Raw genomic sequence first — 6,000 nt, 5'->3', positions numbered from 1 at the left:
TAACTTATAATACAAAAACAACCACAAATTTGCATTGAGTGGTTTATTGACTTCTAGAACAACCAAAATTATTAAAACAAAAAGAAAGTTAAGATACAAAATACAACAAATCATAAGACCAATATGCTACTTTAGCTTTATACTTCCATAACGAATAGCAATTTCAAAACAAGACTAGGTCAAACAATATGCTATTTCCAACTTTTATAGGTTAAAAAATAATTGCTGAAAATTCCATGGGTGAATTAAGCTGTTTTTCAGGTTTAAGTAAGATAGCACTTTGGTTGACGGAATCTTAATGTAAAATAATCCAATTATCGCGAATGGTGTTAATTTAATTAATTAATTAATTTCCACCCTCTAATTGGTTACTGATTAATTAATTAATTAGGACGTTTGATTAGCGCCACGAACCTTATAGAGGGTGAATAGTGAATAATAAATACATTATACTTTTGCAAAAATATGAAAGCTAAGTTGCTAAATAATTGCTATCGGAATCAATCGATCATTTTAAAAACTATATACAAGGAATATCTTGAAAACCAAAAATTCGAATTCCCAGAATGTTAAAATGAACAAACTGACAAGTGAAGTCCAAATCCATCCATTTCAAGCTATACTCACAAATGGTTTCTTTGGTATTGATTTGAAATCATTAGTCACTATTTATGTATATTTTATTTAGGTGATTTCGGATAATTTGTATGGAAAGTTTTGAAAAAGATAATGAAGGGTGAATGAAGAAGAAAAAGTTGTGGGTTTGTGGGATTGTTTGGTAAAATATTAATTTATCTCTTATATTTAGTTGTTGGTTTCTAAAAATAATTATATTTATTGGATTTTTAATTTTTTAAAAATATTATTGAAAATTAATAATGATCTTTTAAATTAATCCTTCACTTTTAGTTAAATATGGTATTTTAGAATTTCAATTCACATTTAGTTAAAAAAATCTTATAAATAATATCATATCACAATGGTTATAAAATTCATTATTGATAATTGTACAAAGCTTTTTTTTTAAATTAAGATAAAATTTACGATGATAGTTTCAATATCTATACTATACATGAAAATGAAAATATAGTTGTAAAACAGTGTGTTTTATTTCTTCTTTCTTTTATTTTTTCCAATCAGGTTATTCTATATCCATAAGTCACATCATTATTAATAATTATGGGTTGTCATTGAACTAACATTGTTGTTCTTCACTTTTATCATGGATTATGTTGTCATCATCGTACTTACCTTTGATTTATATTATTCCTACTTATGTCTATCCTTTAATTTGTGTCACTACCATCAATGTCTTCCTTTGTTTATCTTTGTACAAAAGTAAGTTCTCTTGTATTCTCTTTAATTTTTAATTTTATATTTTTTAAACTTTTAGTTTACATTGTGCCTTAATATTGTTTGTTCTATAGTTTCTAAATATATTTTGATTTATATTGATTTTTTTTTCAATGATTAGTTTCTTTAACATATTGATTTTGAGTTTGAGGAACTCCAATTGCCAGCAAATTGTATTGTTTTAATTTTGGAAGTTGGTATGTTGAGTGTTATGTTACCCAAATTTCTAAAAATTTATATAAATTAGAAATTATCAAAGTAAAAATTTTATACAACAAAAAAATATTTATATAAGATCGTAAAATTTGATACTAAACATGATGTTATTTAAGATAGAGTATGTATAATATATAAGTTAGTCCTATTTATTAAATGTCATACAGGTTTTAAAACGTAAAGACCACAAAAAAATTATTAAATATTAACTTATTCTAGATACATAAAATAATTAGTTATATAACTAATTTAGATGCTAATTTATGAATTATAAATTATTTTATCTAAAATAGTATTTATTATAAATATAAAATTATAATTGATTTATGAATTAGAATCTAAATTGATCTTAACTACTAGTGTTTAATTCACTAACACAAAAAAGCATTTTAACGTCCGACATTTTCAACCTTTGACGTCTACCCAAACACCGATGTCGTATCGGGTGACGTCAAAATAACGTCGGAAAAATAGCAGACGTCACTTGACGTCGGTCTTTAGGGAGTCCGACGTTATCCAACGTCGGGGCTGGTAACACAGACGTCTACCACCGCTCCCTCCTCCTCCTCACGCCACCCTCCATACGCTTTCCCGCTCCCAGCCAAAACGACCGCGTTTCGCGCTCGACCTCCTCCGCCTCCACGTTCTCGACCTTGGCTGCGAGTTCCGCCTCTCCAGCGCCTGCCCCTCCACGGAATCCCTCTACGACGAGAAGCTCGTCCTGCTCTCCGCCGGAAATGACGGCTTTGCCCTCCTCACCATCCACATCTCGATTCTCAATGTGTCATTGAAGTCCTCAACTCATGTCATCCCAAGCAACCTCTATTGGGCGTCAGATTTTTCGTTTGGGCTGGATTTCAATCTGGGTACAGGCACAGTGCTTACACGTACAACAAAGCTTGCAAATGGGGATGAAAACGGAAAATAATCGGTTCAAAACGCGTAAAATCAACCCATAATCAAACCCTAACAAGTTTGATGGCGAAAACCTTTCGAAACTCACCTGGAGGGGGTCGGAAATGGCGTCGCCGGCGGGAACTCTCGCGGAAACGATGAACAGCGCGAGGGTTTCTGCATTTCGCGCAAAGATAAACTGAAACTTAACGTCGGGGGTGTTATGGCCGACGTTAAGTGACGTCGGGGGGGGGGGGGGAGGGGCCGACGTAAAGGGACGTCTGGCGCGCGCTGGTCCGACGTCAAGGGACGTCTGTTGAGCTGGGGGCCGACGTCCTTTTTTGAGTGACGTCGGGGTATTTTTTAACAGACGTTAAGTAACGTCTGCCCGCTCCACGTCAGACGTTAAAAATGTCTCGTTATTTACAAAAATGCCACCACGCATTTTTAACGTTGGACTTTTTTTAGGCAGACGTTATTGGAATGACGTTAAAGGCCTTTTTTGTGTTAGTGATTTAGTCTTTAATAAGTGGAAAAGATTAAAAATGACATGGAAAGTCATTTTCAATATATACTTTAAAATCAAATTAAAGTTTATTCAAATTCCAATTTTTTATAGAATAAGCATAAGATCTGATTTCTTGAGTACTTAACAAACAAATATGTTTTCACAATAAAAGTACAACTTGTAGGATAACTAAAGAGTCAAATTTATAAAGATTAAATATATTTTTAGTTTTTTAATTTATGAATTTTAAAATTAGTTTATTTTAAAATTTTTAATCAATTTAGTCCTTCGTCTTTCAAATTTATTTTATACAATTTTTTATTTTTTCAAAACTTCGATACTGGACTAAAAACCGTTAACACTCTAAAATAAATAGTAAATTAAGATCACAGGCACGTAAACTTAATTATAAGTGATAAAAGTTAAAAAATTGAATTGATACAATTAAAAATAAATAAACTAAATTCATATAAAAAATACATTTTGGATATCAATAATTAGGGTGGGTGAGGGAGTGGGATGGTCAAAAGCTCATCATCATCCTACTTTTTGTAATTTATTTACTATATCATTTGTAAAATATAATATGATTTTCCTAGTATTTTAACTATTTTTTATTTAATACTATAATTATAATATTTAATTTTAAAGATCAAATTTTATTTTCTTATAATATTTAATATAATTATATATATATATATTTCCCGTTCCTGAAAAATCATTCTTGTTTTTATTAATATCATTGATTTATTTCAGCCATCTTTCGGGCTGGTCCTTTAAAAAAAATTCTCTCGCAAATAATAGAAGTAATTCTTCATTTTTCTTACGTTATTTTTATTTGTCATTTTATAGCGTATTATTTTATTCTGATGAAGCCTTGATCAACGTCAGCACCTTTTATGTCTATTATTAATTTGTGGACGTATTGGCATCATTATCTGTATATTAGATTATTGGACAAAAGACTTTTCCACGAGCAGGGATTTTAGTGCAAAATTATAAAGATTAGAAAAAAAAAACTTTTCAATATTAACATATTAACGAAACTTTTAATACCTTTTGAAATATCAAAATCAGAATATTTTAAAGTTAAATAATAAAAAAAAAAAAAATCCATACTCGAAACAGAATGATAGACAAATGAAGCAAGTATTGTAACGAAAAGGAGGTGGAAAAAGAAAGACATGACGCTGGTTCATTCGTTTCCACATACATTATTCGTTGTGATTAAACTATGTGAGTTTAAAATTAATATAGATATAAGTGTCAGATTCTCTCTCAGACAGTGGAATTGTGGGTTTCTTGCCACCCAATCATATTGCTCTCTTCCAAAGTTGATTCCTTTGCTTCCTGCTTAAGCCATTTTCACCCATTAAATCTCACTCCCTCTCTTACCTAATTCCTATATCAGATGTGGATTTCCTACAGTCACACAAAAATGAGAGAGAAACTAAATAATAAGGAGAAAAAAGTTTTTTTTTCTTATCGGAATGATATGAATCTATAATTTCTTATATCATTTCTGTTAAATTCATTAAATCAATTTTATAAGAACGGTGATAGGTTGAATGATCGATCGGTCAAGAGTAAGAGTTTGTTTGGTTTAAGTAGGAGAATTGATTCCAACGAAATCGATTCTATAATACAAAAGTAAGAATTAATTGTTTTTCATTCAACGTTAATTTTTTATTCTTTAATTAATGTTAGAAACCGTACTGATTTTGTATTAAAAAATTAATTTTAACCAATTTTATATCACTTTACGCAAAACGAAACACACACTAAGATACACGATTTAGAGACAAACATATGAAGTCTCAGGCATCCCTAAAAGTTAAGGTTTGAAGGATTGCGTGATGGTAGACCTAGTGACCGATTTGCCATTGCTCGATGACCGATCCTGTTAAACAGGATTACAAATAGAACTCGTGAGGACACAAACCAATGACATGACCATTATTCAAAATTAATAATGCTTATCAAACGAGACATGATGTTATAGAATTGAGAGAGGGTAGGATAAATATACAAAGAAATTGAAGCTCCTAAAAGGATAAGACAAAAGGACCCGAAAAAAAAAAGTTAAAAGAAGATCCGAAATTAGGAAAAGAGAAATTACATTTTTGAGTATTTTTCTAACTGGTCTCGGTACCTTATGACTAAAACAATAAGTCTTTGCACGAAGAACTGAACCTATAAATGCTTACATGTTTTTATTTTTCAATTTTACCATTAAATCACCTTGTAACTTAAAAAAAAGTAGAAACCTCAACCCATTTTAATGATTATTTTTTCTAATGTAATTGTCATTCCCAATTATGGAGTGTTCTTGTTTTTGCATGATGGAATAGCTTTTTGCCCTCCTAATAAAGTAAGTTTATGATACTAAACCAGTGGTAGGTCATCAGCTACACTTGTTGAATAACATAGTGAAAGTGACCTTGCATGTTATATATAAATATAAATACATGTAATACATATTTATTAGACTTCTCTTCTTCTTTTCTTTTCTTTTTTTCGTGTGATCATATCATACCTTCTATAAATGTGTAAGAAAAAGATATTTTTTTCTGATTAACTTTATTGTGTCTGAAGGTTTTCGGTTCATATTGACATATCTTATATCATAAGATGGTGTGCCTTAGATGTTTAAGTTAGTATTTCAAAATTATATATATAGGAATAAATAAACAATAATGATGTCAGTAGTAATTTATTTATATTATTCTTAATAGATATTTTGTGTCTTTAGAATAACCTCTATTATTTTTAAACTTAATTTAAACATTGTATAAGTATGACAATTATTATTGTTTGATGGAGAAAGATTAGTTGTTAATTTTTTTAATGAGAAAGAATTAAACTCACGATCTTTTTTATCCTTCTTCTAAATTCATTATCAATCTTAATTTTTTAAATTGTTAGTAGAGATTAATTCACGATCATTTTCTTTCTTCTCTTTCGTTTAATCACTAAATTACCTTATTACGTATTACACTTAAGATATATTATAATGACTTAATTTTTTC

This window comes from Vigna unguiculata, chromosome 5 (assembly GCF_037176805.1).
Source record: "Vigna unguiculata cultivar grain cowpea cultivar isolate G323 ecotype 2 chromosome 5, ASM3717680v1, whole genome shotgun sequence".
Taxonomy (NCBI): domain Eukaryota; kingdom Viridiplantae; phylum Streptophyta; class Magnoliopsida; order Fabales; family Fabaceae; genus Vigna; species Vigna unguiculata.
This window is presented reverse-complemented; position numbering follows the sequence as displayed.